This window comes from Neovison vison, chromosome 12 (assembly GCF_020171115.1).
Source record: "Neovison vison isolate M4711 chromosome 12, ASM_NN_V1, whole genome shotgun sequence".
Classification (NCBI taxonomy): Eukaryota; Metazoa; Chordata; class Mammalia; order Carnivora; family Mustelidae; genus Neogale; species Neogale vison.
In genome coordinates, this window is record NC_058102.1 from 63,305,585 (window position 1) to 63,321,395 (window position 15,811).

Consider the following 15,811-nt stretch of genomic DNA (forward strand, 5'->3'; position numbering starts at 1 on the left):
CTTAGCAGACTGTGTGTTTATGTGATTGTAGATGGCCAAGTAAAAATTGTTTGGGACATTTTTACCTCTCCTGCTCACACTTTCTATTTGCTCCTAAAAAAATATGGCTAAAAGAAAGCAAGTTGAATATGCAATACTGTGTATGAGAACTCATTTTCAAATGGGAGATTCTCCCAGTTTTTTTACAAAGCTGATATGGACCTGTGCTATCATTAAGTTTGCCTGGTAGTTATTTAATTTATTTCACTGGGAGAATAAGACCCAGTCAGTCATTTGTTTTGAGATTTTAATAGCCGTGGTTTTATTTTCATCCATTATCAACTTGATTAGTAAATAATATAAACCAGTCCAATGAAGTTAGTTATCCAAAAGAATTTACGTCTTGTCTTCCTTCACTCTTATTTCCCTTCTCTGTTTTCTCTGTCAGCTCTCCTTCTATTCACACCGGTAATATTTTAAATCAGAATTTGCTGCAAGAGTGGGAATGAAACGATGAATGTATGGTAAATGCCATGTGATTCCAAACCAATTAAAAATTAAACATGAGCACAAGTAAGGAATTCAATAGTTCCCAGTTATTGCCACCAAAAACATTTTGCTATTCAAAATGTGCCGAGTAACTTCATGACTACGAAGTAAGGTAGTGCTATATAGGTTTGTTTAAAATAAGTATTATTTACTCATACGACCTATTTGGTTTTTTTTCAAGTTTTTATTTGAATTCCAGTTAATTAACATACAGAGTAATACTGCTTTCAGGGGTAGAGGATAGTGATTCAGCACTTCCATACGACGGCTGGTGGGTGCTCATCACAGCGAGTGCCCCCCTCAGTCTCCATCACCCATTTCACCCATTCCCCCCCCCACACCACTTGCCGACAACCCCCAACCCTGGACCTGCCATCTCCCCTCTGGTAACCATCAGTTTGTTCTCTAGAGTTAAGAGTCTGTTTCTTGGTTTGCCTCCCTTTCTTTCCCCACCCTCCTTTGCTTGTTTGTTTTGTTTCTTAAATTCCATATATAAATGAAATCATATATTTGTCTTTCTCAAACCAACTTATTTCCCTTAGCATAATACTCTCTAGCTCCATCCATGCCATTATATACACATATAATATGTATTATATATATGTAAATACATACATACACACATGCTTACATAAATAAATACATACACAGAATGGAATATTACTTAGCCATAAAAAAGAATGAAATCTTGCCATTGTAACCCATATGACCTACTTGAGTATATGTATTTTTGGATTTGGATTGGTCACTCTGTCATTATAAATTAGGAAAAAAATGTCATAAAAGCTCAATATTGCTTGTGTTAAACATAAAAAACCCAGAGTGAAAATTTTTGAATTCCAGATACTGCACATAGCTAGAAAACTTCAAAATTCCACATGCACAAAATATATTCATAAAGTTTGATCACATTTGAAAGCCTGAGATGGTTTTTGAAAGGCAAATGCATTAGAACATTCTTGCATGAACTACCATTATCAACATCAAGGTCTGTCTGAGACCTTTCAGCTAGCTAAGTATATTCAATGCTTATGCCTTTGTCTCACTTTGATTCCTTAACTCATAAAAATGAGTTGATTCCTCAACTCATAAAAATTGTCAAAGTAAAAAGTAAAAACATAACCCCAAAACTAAAAACAGTAACTATAACAAAAACCATGGAAATTTCAGATAAGTGTTAGGAATAACTTCTTATCTAATTTTAATTGCCTACTGGGGGCGAAAAGACACTGTATGTTTTAGATCATTGATCCCTTATCTTGCTGTTATTTCCTTGAATATGTCTAAAGCCTTTTAGACATTTCAAAGGAACTTCAAACAGACTGTGTCCGAATACAGATTTCTTAATAATTACTGATCCTCAAACCCCATCTCAGTTTAGTTTAATTGAAGACAATTAAGTTTTTAAGTACTTACTATGGATACAGCATTTTAGTAGATATAAGTTCGCAGAGAAACTGAGTTGACGAGGTTACTGCATTCCAAGAACTCACAAGTTATGTTTGGGTGGGGCAATACTTGAATATGTCATCTGAATATAAGGTAGGTCTAGTAAGTATAAAATTAAGTGTATAAACAAAATGTGATTGGAGTTTGGGTGGGACAGAGCATCCTTAGTAGAACTACTTCCTGGAGTTGCTATCTGGGGTGAACCTTCAACATTGGTGAGGTTTGTGGGTTTTTTTTTTTAATTAAAAAAAATTTTTTTAAAGATTTTATTTATTGGAGAGAGAGAGTGAGAGGAGAGAGAGAGTGTGAACAGGGAAGAGGCCAAGGGAGAAGCAGAGTCGCTGCTGAGCAGGACTCCAGAAGCAGGGCTCCTTAGCAGGACTCTGGGATCGTGACCTGACCCTGAAGGCAGATGCTTAACTGACTGAGCCCCCCAGGAACCCCGGGTAAGGTTTTAGAAGTGCAGTGGGAGGAAAAGGGAAGAACTGGAGTAAGAGTCTAAACTGGCAGAGTGTAGGATATATTTGGATATGTGAATTTTCTTTATAACTGCTTTGTCCAAACACATTGGCTAAGGATTGTTATAGGAACTACTGCAAAGGAAGGATTCTGAGAATGTCATTGATGTTATTGATTAGACATGGCAAAGAAGTAAGGAGGGTTAAAATTTTGAAATTCAGTACTTTGAGGAATGATTCATGCCATTCACAGACTAGTTTACAGAGAAGACAGTGAATTCAGTGTTAACAGTGTTAGGTGAGAAGTGACAATGACAGTCCTGAAAGGAAATTTCAGACAGGTACTTGAGTACTGTTCTGGTGCTCTGTGGCTAGATTAGAGCCAGACTGAGTTCTGTAGTCAATTGGGAATGCTAATCTTACATATCACAATTGAATTACATCAGGAGATAGATTATAGAAGAATATTATAAGGAAAAAACAGAAGAAAGACTGATTCTTGGGGAAGGCTCATTGGAAGGGCTGGGAGGAGCCTGGGGAGAGAATTAAAGCATGCCATGCCCGTGTCCTCACTTGGAGACCAGTTAAAGGAGAAATGATGCAGAATCAAAAGAGTATATATCCAGTTATACTAGGAAGATGATTGAGACCACAAACAAAGGTTCAAGAAAATGAAAAACATGGGAAATGCATTTTGATATAGTAATAAGCAGGACATTAGTGAACTTTGAGAATGCCATTTTGATCAAGAAGTGATAGAAAGCAGAATACAGAAGTTAAATGACTAGTATAGGGTAGTAGAATGTTCTCTTGGAGGAGTTTTGCTTTAGAAGAGAGATGGCAGCAGAAATGAGTGAAATATCTTTTTATGCTGACGTGAGGTGTGTGTCTTAATAATTATTAATCGCAAAGAAAAAAAGGATCAGTGTAGAGAAGAAATCACCAAAAATTCTCAACACAGGCTTCATTTAAGGGATGAAAAAATGGTATGGTTCAGGGAAGGGAATGTACTTTCTTCCAAAGTGGCCCTTTTGGCATCTGTCTGTTCTTCTCACGTGCCACCAATCCTCACCCCAAATCCTACCATTCACCCTAGTCAGGAAAATTGATGGTGTTCTCAAGTGAGATTCACCAAAAAGCACAAATGAAGAAGATTTGGAAAGAAAGTAGAGATATCTAGAATAAGGGATAAGAAATAGAGACAGTATAAAATAAAAGAAGTACTGTGAGCTTAATGACTTCAGTTCTCTTAGTAGAGAAAAGGCAAAAAGTTGGTGATTAATAGTTGAAGATTTTGAATGGAGGGAAAAAATGGAGTAAATTCCTTTTGGATATCTAAAAAGGGGGACTGGCTTGATGTTTGAGCATCAGAAATGCCTAATAAAAGCAGAAGTCTATCACCTTCTCTGAGTGGGTAACTGGCAAGACAAATTTTAACCTCTTTTCTATTGAATCAAAAAAATACCAATATATGTCAGGTACTTTTTTAAGCCTCTAAGGGGTCAAAAATGAACTAAATAACTCTGGTCTGCAAGAAGCATACAGTTTTACTTAAAGTCAGCCTTAGGTAGAGAATAAAAAATAATCAACTAGTACTGAGAGCGTTAATCATTGTAAGATAGAGTTAAGCTTCTCCTGGCCTTCCCTCCACATGCTTACTAAGAGATTTTCTCAGATTTGATGTGGTCCTCCAAACGACATCATGTGTACACTGCCACAGATTATAAAGAGGTATGCCCTTCCAATATTTATCAGATGGAAAAATGTGTATATTGCTTCAAGTGAATTACACCACTTAATTGCATACAACTTTGCAAACTCGACAATAATTTAATTTAAATTGATTTATTACTCACAATAATTGTGTGATGTAATTTGTCAGCCGACTCAAAGCTTTCTGGTGTATTTTTCTTCTCCTTCTTATTCTTTTTCACCTCCTTCTCCTCCTTCCACTCCCTCTCCTCCTCTTGGTTGTTTTTTAAGTATATATTCTCAAATGGTAGATCATCCAAATTAGGAAATATGCTAAATGATGGACTTCCAGCAGCAGCAGCAGAACTCTTACTTGGCAGCATTCCCAGTAATACCGAACGAAGGGATGAAATTCTCAGAAGGCAGTTGGTTTTTTATTTTTCTTTAAATTCTTAAAGAAAAGTTTTCCAGTGGGAAGTGAAGAAGGGCAATAGATAATCACTCTCCTTTGAGAAGGTTAAAAATGATTGGAGTGGATTCCAAGGAGCCTTGTGGGAAAAGATTCCTTCCATTCGTGAATTTGTGAACTTGCTAAGATTTTAATGTACTCGGAACCAGCAGGCTCCTTTTAATACATAGTTAGAGACTAGCAGTTTCTTTAGTTATTTAGTGTATTATTGATGACTTACAGATTACCAGCCAGCCTTTACCAAATAGACTTAAGACCACTTATTGGCTTATCTAGTTCTGTAGACAATGGAATTCTGGTTTGTATGTTCCTAAATAAGTGAAGTACTGTATGTTCAATACAAGAAGATAGTGGAATATTCTGATAGGAAAAATAAGTTATCAGATATACTAAGCTATTGTTTTGCCTAAAAATAAAACAAATATAGGTATGTAACATACCAAAATTTATGAGATGCTGCAAAAGCAGTTTTAGGAGGAAAGTTCATAAAGATAGAATCTATCTCAAGAAATAAGAAAAGTCTCAAACAATCTAACTTTAAACCTCAAGAAAATAAAGAAAGAAAAAACAAAGCCCAAGGTTAGTAGAAGAAAATTACAAATTTCAGAGAAGAAATAAATGAGATAGAGTCTAAGAAGAAAATTAAATTAGAAGCCAGATCTTTGAAAAGGTAAACAAAACCGATAAACAAAACAACCTTTAGTTAGATTCACCAAGCAAAGAAAGAGGACTCAAATAGGTAAAATCAGAGATGAAAGAGGAGATATTAGAACTGATGCCACAGAAATACAAAGGATCATAAGAGACTGCTGTGAACAATTATATGCCAATAAATTGGACAACCCAAAAAGTGGATAAATTCCCGTAAACATACAGCCTACCAAGGCTGAATCATGATGAAATCGAAAATCTGAATAGACCAATTACTAGCAGGGAGATTAAGTCAGTAATCAGAAAAGTTTCAGCAAACAAAAGCCTGGGATGAGACAGTTTCACTGGGGAATTCTACCAAATATTCAAAGAAGAATTTCTTCTCCTCAAACTCTTTAAAGAAATAAAAGAGGGGAAACTCTTCCAAACACATTTTATGAGGCCAGCATTACCCTGATAACAAAACCATGCAAGGATGACATACAAAAGGAAAACTAAAGGACAATATCTCTAATGAACGTAGATGTAAAAATCCTCAGCACAATATTAGCAAATCAAAATCAACAATACATTAAAAGGATCATACACTGTGATTAAGTGGAATTTATTCCAGGGATGCAAGGATGGTCCAACATTGACAAATCAGTCAATGTGGTATACCACATGAACATAAAGGATAAAAATCATATAGTTATCTCAGTAGAGGAGATAAAGTGACAAAATTCAGCATCCATTTATGGTAAAAACTCCCAACAAAGTGTGTATAGAAAGAATGTATCTCAACATAATAAAGGCCATACATGACAAGCCCATTGCTAATATCATATCCAGCAGTGAAAAGTGGAAAACTTTTCCTCTAGGATTAAGAATCTGTTCACGCTTACCACTTTTATTCAGCAGAGTATTGGAAGTCTTAGCCAGCAAAAGCAAAAGAAAAAAAATACAAGGCATCTAAAGGAAGAACCAAATCACCATTTGCAGATGTCTTGAAATTAAATATAGAAAATCCTGAAGACTCCATTAAAAAAACTCTTAGCACTAATAAATGGATTCAGTAAAGTTGTGGGGTATAATTTCAACATGCAAAAATCTGCTATATTTCTTTACACTAATAATGAATTATCAGAAAGAAATTAAGAAAACAATTCTATTTATAATTGCACCAAAAATAATACAATACCTAAGAATCAATTTAATGAAGAAAGCAAAAGTCCTGCCTATTGCAAACTAGAAGGCATTAATGAAAGAACTTGAAGACACAAATAAATGGAAAGATATTCTGTGCTGATGGATTCAAAGAATTAATATTGTTAAAATATGCATACTACCCAAAGCAATACAGTGTAATCCATATCAAAATTCCAATAGCATTTTTCACAGCAGTAGAATAATCCTAAAATTTTCATAGACTATCTCTCTCTCTCTCACACACACAAACACACACACACCCACAGCCAAAGCAATGCTGAGAAAGAGCAAAGTTGGAGGCATCGGACTCACTGATTTCAAACTGTATTACAAAGTTACAGTAATTAAAGCAGTATGGTTTTTGTATAAAAACAGACACATGGATCACTGAGACAGAATGGAAAGTCCAGAAATAAACCTACGCATATGTGGCCAATTAATTTATGACAAAAGAGCCAAGAATATACAGTGGGGAAAGGACAGACAACCTCTCTTTAATAAGTGGTGTTGGGAAAATTGGACGGCCACACGCAAAAGAAACTGGATTACTGTCTTACACCATACACAAGAAATAACTTTAAGTAGATCAAAGATTTGAATGTAACAACTGAAACCATAAAACTCCTGGTAGAAACTTAGGCAGTAAGCTCCTTGACATGGTATTGGCAGTAATCTTTTTTTTCTTTTTTTAAATCTGACAACCAAAGCAAAGAGAAAAAATCAAAGCAAAAATACACACCAAACTGAAAAGCTTCTAAGTATCAATAAAATGAAAAGGCAACCTATTGAATGAGAGATAATAATTGCAAGTCATACATTGACAAATATCCAAGACATATACAGAACTCATACAACTCAATAGCAAAATCATAATTGATTAAAAAAGGGGCAGAGGATCTGAGTAGACATATTTCCAAAGAAGATATATAGATGGCTCACAAGTATGTGAAAAGATGCTCAACATCCGTAATTATCAGGGAAATACAAATCAAGCTCATGCCTGTCAGGGTGTTTAGTATCCAAAAGACAAGAAATAAGTGTTGGTGAATGTATGGAGCAAAGAGAACTCATTCATCATTGATAAGAATGTAAATTGGTGCATTAGTGTGGAAAACAGTAGGAAGATTCCTCAAAAAATTAAAAAATAAAACTATCATATGATCCAGCAACTCTATTTCTGGCTGAAGAAACTGAAACACCAGTTTGAGAGGATATATGCACCCCCATCTTCATTGTTGCAATAACCAACATACGGAAACAAACTAAGTGTCCATTGATAGATGAAGGGATAAAGAAATTCATACATGTATTAAATATACACACCCGCACATACTTACAGTGGAATATTATTCAGCCATAAATAAGAATGAAATCATGATGGACCCCTAGGGCATAATCTAAGTGAAATAAGTCATACAGAGTACCACATGATCTCTCTTTTGTGTAGAATCTTTAAAAAAAAAAAAAGGCTCATAAATACAGAGAAACCTTGATGGTTTCAAGAATAGGGGGTAGGAGAAGTAGGTGAACTGTTTTTTGTATTTTGTGTTTTATTGGTTTCTTAAATTTAGTTTAAATAAATTGAATAAAATTTTAAAAATAAATGCTAAATTATCTATGTCGTATTTAGTAGCATAGCTTTAAGTCTGTCACAGACTGGAGGCTCCAAACAGTGAAACTTCTAGAGTAAGATCGTGTACCCATATAAACTAGCTTCTGCAGCACTCTCTTAAGTCTTAGGATGAATTTTAATGGCAAATTACTATACTTCAGTGTTCTGTCCACTTGGGTCGTCAAGAAAATGATCTGTTAGTAACAGCTACTAAAGTTGATAAACATAAGCTTTTGCCTCCTAGGGATCTAATTCAGTGACAAATCAGTTCTTTTCTGGATTAATTTGTGTTTTGATAAGAGTGTAAAGAGTAATTTAAATGCTATCCCAGACTTATCTGGAATAATGCCATATGACTTTATTAAAGTTAATTCCATTTAGTATATTTAAAAAGACAACCCTCCAGATTTTTCAGGAATGTATTCCAAGGGATCAATGTGAGCAGATTGGGAGTCCATTATTACATTGTCCAAACTGCTGATGTGTCACTAAGGAATAATTCATGCCCGAGGAGAAGCTGCCTGTCAGTATTACTTTTTCTGCAAATACAGTGTTTTTTACTTGCACTTTCTTCTCCTTTTTTACTTTTCCATGTATTTAAACATTTATTTTTAAAGATTTTATTTATTTACTTGACAGAGATCTCAAGGCGGCAGAGAGGCAGGCAGAGAAAGAGAGGAGGAAGCAGGCTCCCTGCTGAGCAAAGAGCCCAATGTGGGGCTTGACCCCAAGACCCTGGGACATGACCTGAGCTGAAAGCAGAGGCTTTAACCCACTGAGCCACCCAGGCGCCCCTCCATGTATTTATATAACAACTGTTATCATTTTTTTTGGGCAATTCTCCAAGGGAATTTTTGTTGTTGTTGTTGTATTATGAATTTGTTTGAATTTTGTTTGTATGGAACGAAATGACAAATATTTATATTTGCCTAAGCCCTACACGTTTTGGGAGTAGCCTTGTCATCTCATACAATGGTGGCAAGAAAGAACCTGACTGTTTAATACTAATGACCTCTTATCTTGGGGCTGTGGACATCATTTACATGAGATGTACACCACCTTTACTTTGTTAAATTAGAACTTTTTGGTGTATTTAAAAGATGAAACCAAGATAGGTGTTTCATACTCATCTTGTTTATGAAATCCCCCTCTGTTTTAAATATTATCCATTAGTCAGATCTAAACTTTTAGACAGTCTCTCCCTTACATTCTGGAAATTGCTTTAATTTAGTTTTGTTTTACTGTTATGTCTTTAATTTACATCGGCAAGCTTTATAAGGTACAGTCTTAGACATTTGCCCTGATAGGGACATTTTTTAAAATGTCTGCAGCATTCAAAGAGGATTTTTATTCTGAGAAAGGAAAATGGTGTTTCTTTTTAACAACGGAACCCAGTGGTATGTTACTTCTCCAGCATCTCTGGTCTCTGTTCCAGTAGGGACCAGTAGTGAACTCACCCATCCACAGTTCATGTGATAGTGAAAAATGTGTCCAGACATGGTCAGGGAGGCAAGGTTGCTTCTGGTTGTGAACCAGCAAGAGTGCAACAGCATCATCTCTTTGCCATGCATATAGATGATAATAAATATTTATCTCATATAGGAAAATTGGAAAATAACTTGTTAGGTGTACAGCCTTTCAAGCTTTCAGGTTCCATCTTTAAGTCTACTCAGCAGTTTTGAAGAGCATATTCATTTTATGGTGAGGTAGTTACAGGAGAATCATTCCTAGAATGGAAAGTGCACCCTTTCTACATTTCAGCATTCACGAGATTCCAAGGAGCAGCCTCAGACAGAATGTGGCTCTGTCCATGTGGTGGTTGCATGGAACGTGTTTCTGGTGAACCAACGCATAACCTTGAGTAAATCACTCTTTATTGAACTCCCTGGTCTCTCTAAAAAGGTATCGATGAACAGGAATTAAACAAGTCCACAGAAATAAAAGAGAAAATTGCCTCTGGCATTTATGCTCTCCCGCTTCCATGTTTATAGATCAGTAGACCTGTTGTTTAATGCTTATTGAATGACCCTCTTATTTGGGGGCTGTGGACAATATTCACATGACACATGTACTGCCTTATGTTTGTTTCAGGAAACACAATGGAGACATGAAATAAGCAGCTATAGATGACAGGTGTTTTATCTGCAGGAGCTTAAATAGCTTAAGCAAAATCCCATTTACTAAGTCACAAAAGCATACTTCGAAGAAAATAAAAACAGTAATACTTCCCTCCACTCGCTGGAATAATAGAAGAAAGATGTGCTATCTGGAGAGCTGTTCCTTTTGTCTTTGAATCACAATACCCAATCAGGGGAAGTCATTTTTATTGCAGACTGAGTGATTTTATGCCATCTCTGGCATAGAGTAAGCTCTTGTTCTCCATTAATTATGCAACATACTCTAAAAGTTTTAGGGGTTGATTTTTAAAAATTTTTACCTATTTGATAAAACTGATGGAAAAAAGATTGAGCTGAGCATCTTTAGATTTTCATGGGAAATAAAAATCTAAGACTAGGGTGTATTGACCTGAACAAACCACCCTCGAGAGTAGGAGGTGAAGGTGAGGGGAAGTGCAGAAAGTCAGAAGAGAGAAGGTCAGTTAACTAAAAGGTGTGAATTAAGGCAACAGAGATTAAGAAATAAGTAAACATGGACATCTCTTTTAGTGCACTAACAACAACAAATCCACCAAGATGCAGGTGTAATTTATAGAAATTTGGAGAGAGTGAGTGTTTTTATTTAACTTCTTAGTAATGCATCTAGGTTATATGCAAAAATATATATTTCAATCTTATTCATGGTATAGGAGTTTTCAGTCTTATTCATGGTATAGGAGTTTTTCTTTACTTCCATTGTAGGGGATGAACTAAAACTTTGTTTAAGAGTGCTGACCCAGGGACGCCTGGGTGGCTCACTTGGTTGGGCAGCTGCCTTCGGCTCGGGTCATGATCCCAGCATCCTGGGATCGAGTCCCACATCGGGCTCCTTGCTCAGCAGGGAGCCTGCTTCTCCCTCTGCCTCTGCCTGCCATTCTGTCTGCCTGTGTTTGTGCTCTCTCTCTCTCTCTGACAAATAAATAAAATCTTTAAAAAAAAAAAATGAAGAGTGCTTCCCCATGATTTTATATTGTCATCAAAGCTGCTGATGTTTTTTAATAAGATTTTACACTGGTGAATGGAGGTTGCTCGACAATTCTGTTCTCAGTTTAAGTAATTGTCCCATTTTGTGTAGAAGGCAGCCATTGTGTAAAATTAAGTAAATCCAAGGAACTCGTGCTAATAATTACAAAGCAAAATCCTGGCACAACATTAGAAATATTAGTGAACTGAAATTATCTCAAAATTTGCAAAAATGAAGGTTCTTGTCAAGTTTGATTTTTCCAGATCAGAGGGTGTTTTGTTTTGTTCTGTTTATTATTTTGTTTTTGTTTTGTTTTTGTGATGATGCCTTATGCAATGACCCATTCCTGGAAAACTCTTAGTATTACAATCAAAGCTTATTCTTACTAGGAATCTGCAGGTTTTCAAACTTGAATCAAAATAGTTTGCTTCCTGAATTTTGTGCCCCAATGATTAAATACTTCTGGGTGACTGTTCACCCTTGGATCTCTATAGTGATTTCCATTTAGAATTTTGAAACCATGCTTCTTTTCAAATCATTTTAATCCCAGATGTACAGAAAGTTGCTTACACAGCATCAGTGATATACACTTCAGTGAGCAATTAAAAATAAAGGTTTGGGAGAAAAACTCTCAGAAACAGATGGAATAGAAATCTCAAAAGCTAAGCTAGTGTGATCATCAGAAGATAAAGAAATATAAAAGCTCTATTTGTCCAAGGATTGAAGCAAAGGAATGGAAAGAAGCTATCAGAAATGATGCAAAAGACACCCAAGGGAAAAAGGGTTAGTAAATAGAGGAACGATCACTCATGAGTTGAGACAAGGCTATGACCATTGCAGCTGCGTGGAGAAGGAGAACATGCATAAAAACATGCATAAGAGCCCTTTGATCCCGGGCATCATGATTTGTGATGGCAGTGGGGGGTGAGTTTGGCAGGTCTTAAACCCATTTTTATTACTCATCATCACTGGTTAGGATTACGGTGACTCACTGCCCTAACTTGTTGGCAGTTCTCTCGTGCTTCAAGAATGCAGCAATGTGATATGTATTTGTTGAGTTTTTAGGCCTTGTATGGTTTTAAAAAAAAAAAAAATCTCAACACATCAAGTCAATTTGTGAACTCTAGTCCTAGAATAATTTTGTTTTCTTTTTGACATAGAAATACAGCATGACTTTAAATAAGCTTTGGTAAATACTGTAGTATCGTCCCAGCAGTCAGGTTTATCTTATGCTGAGTATGGCAACCCAACACCCCAAATAGTAGATTTTTAATGAATATTTCCAAAATAAGTTAACCTTATTAGAATTTATGAACTTAAGTTTCATCTGTTCAAGTAGATTTTCTTAAACCAGGGTGCTTTGAAGAAATCTCTATTAATTCATAATAAAATAGAGCAACCCCCTAGGATTTATTGAAATGATTTCTAAAGCATAAATCCTAAGACCAAAAAACCTTTTGTTTTACTTATGCTATTCCTCTGCCTTCCAGCTTCTCTAGTTCAAAGCATCCAGGTAAGTTAAGATTCCCTCATTTTAATATCCGTGATGCATGTTTTAGGGTGTTATTTTATTACTTGAACTGTAAACGGCCATTATGACCTGAGGGAAATTTGTCATGTTGATTTTAATTGAGGAGAAGATAGAATTTAAATATATCCTTTCCCTTGGGACGCCTGGGTGGCTCAGTTGGTTAAGCAGCTGCCTTAGGCTCAGGTCATGATCCCAGCGTCGAGTCCCACATCAGGCTCCTTGCTCTGCAGGGAGCCTGCTTCTCCCTCTGACTCTGCCTGTCACTCTGTCTGCCTGTGCTTGCTCTCCCTCTCTCTCTCTCTCTCTGACAAATAAATAAATAAAATCTTAAAAAAAAAAAAAACTCTCTCTAAAAAAATTATATATATGTGTATATATACATATATATACATGTATATATATATATATATCCTTTCCCATATAGAAACATGTGTTCCTGTCCTTCTCAAGCCCCTCCCCGCTTCTCCCTTTGCTCTCATGACATGGACTTTGTGAGAGCAGGCGTGCTCGTGTCTCATGAAGCAGAGATCTGAAATTTACATAAGGACTTTAATAGAAACTTGTGACACATGATATGACCAGGCTTTTCATTATTTTTTGCCATTTATTTGGCTTTAAACCAATGGAACAAACTGAACTTGGCATTGCTATTTCTGTTCAAAAAGAAGAAAAATATATAATTTTACTATTTCTTATGTTTTGGTCTTGGCACTGTGGCTTTTGTTTATGGAAAAAGACAGGAGAGGAAAGTGCATTATTTTAACTTCACATGATAAATAATCTTACCAAACTAAAATTTCCTTAAAAAGCATTTGTTCTTTTTTTTAAATCATCATTATTGCAGTGCACACTGTTACTTAGTCAGTGCAAGCTTGAAAAGAGAAATAATATTAATAACATCTTTAAATAAACATAGGTTTAAATACATCAGTAAGATTATATTATATGTGTCCCATTAGATTTCAGCTAGTTTCTGTGCCTCTGTGAAAGGGAAACATCTCATCTTATTATGTATATTAATTCCTTTTCATAAATTTTTATAGTAAAAAGGAAAAGCATTTAGATTTACTTTTATTAAAAATGATAATGCACACTTATTGTCAAGATGCACATGTTTAGCTACTTTAAAACATTAATTATTTTTATCTGAAGTAAATTTATTCCAAAAATACTATTAATGGAAAATAGGAATAAAAGTAATCTCTGACTTCCAGTGTTTAAAGGAAATTCTGTTTTCATCATTTTATGCCCTCGTGATCATGAAAATTTTAATTGGTAGATGCAGTATAGGAAGTAAACAATCTTCCCAGAATGAACAATGTACATGTACATAGCACATAGGAGATGCTGTATTACTTTGAATAACAAGGAGTTGAAGACTTTCTCCCTTTTTCTGTATTATATCTCAAACGTGCAGCAAAGTACAGTGAACAGTGTACAAGAAACAAATGCTCACCATTTAAACTTAATAAACATTAACATTATGCTATATCTGAAATATTTTATTCATTGATGATTGCTTAGAAGTAGTCTCATTAAGCTTTTTCATAATGTGTACTTTTTTTTCTCATTAATAGATCTGTATTTCATTAAATTTATTTTGCTATACTTGACCATGTGGAAATTTACAGGATTTGGGAAAAATTAGTTTGGAGAATATGGAAAAGAATTACAGAATATGGAAAAGATTAGTTTTTTAAGAAGATAAGCAAGATGCTGGGGTTTTTCGCATGTAAGCAGAGTACTTTAATAAATATGTATACAAATACTATCTACTTTAACACCATTTAGAACAAGCTGGTGGTGTATAACCAACCTAGTAACAAAGATGTATCCAGAAACAGGTTAACAGGTAAATGCATGAGTGCAGTCATAAGCATGCCCTATATTAAAAATAAAATCATCTCTTTGGAGATATTAAGAAAAGAATATAAGAAATTTTATTAACATTAAATATTTTCTTCTAGGGGCGCCTGGGTGGCTCAGTGGGTTAAGCCGCTGCCTTCGGCTCAGGTCATGATCTCAGGGTCCTGGGATCGAGTCCCGTCCCACATCGGGCCCTCTGCTCAGCAGGGAGCCTGCTTCCCTCTCTCTCTCTGCCTGCCTCTCCATCTACTTGTGATTTCTCTCTGTCAAATAAATACATAAAATCTTTTTTAAAATAAATAAATAAATAAATAAATATTTTCTTCTAAATAGTTTTGCTAATTACACTTAAAATTTCTTTAAATCATATATTAGAAAGTCATCCCTGTGTGGATCCATCAGACCAGCTTTTTTTTTTTTTAAAATTAAAGATTTTATTTATTTATTTGACAGAGATCACAAGCAGGCAGAGAGGCAGGCAGAGAGAGAGAGGAGGAAGCAGACTCCCCGCGGAGCAGAGATCCCGATGTGGGGCTTGATCCCAGGACCCTGGGATCATGACCTGAGCTGAAGGCAGAGGCTTTAACCCACTGAGCCACCCAGGCACCCCCATCAGACCAGCTTCTTAAAATCAACTTTATGGAAAGTAACTATAAAATTGGAAGTGAATGTTATTATCTATCTCTGAAATGTCATCTAAAAGTCTTACTTTCTGTGCCTTGTATATAAATATTTAATGGCTATTTTAATGGCTTAAAAGATGAAGATGTTTTATATATTTTTATCTTAAAAGTGTGTTTATTTTTGTTGGAGTTATTTAGAAATACTATATTCATCTCTTTCTTCAAAACCTTACAAGGGCTGTCCTATTTGCATATACAGTAAATAGTTTTTGCAGAACAGGGTCAAAAAATAAAAGAATTATAAAATCCTTTAAGACACTACCCTACTTAAAATTTTTATCAGTGATAACATAGACAAAAAATGAATACATATTTTGGTGTTACAAATAATAGCTAATATGTGAATGACAGAGTACATTTTCATTAAACTCCAGTTAAAATACTAAAGTAATAGGGGTATCTGGGTTGCTCAGTCAGTTAAGATTCTGATCTGATTTCTGTTCAGGTCATAATCAGGTTTGTGAGACTGAGCCCTGCCTTGGGCTCTGTGCCAGGCTTGGAGCCTGCTTAAGTTTCTCTCTCCTTCTCCCTCTACACTGCTCTCCCCACCATAAGTAAATAAAT

General features: G+C 35.4%; 1 protein-coding gene across 3 annotated transcripts in view; it reads left to right on the top strand.

Annotated features, from left to right (window-relative positions):
• PDE3A (phosphodiesterase 3A) overlaps positions 1-15,811 on the top strand; it is a 324,042-nt gene that overhangs the window by 198,348 nt on the left and 109,883 nt on the right. The window lies entirely within an intron of this gene.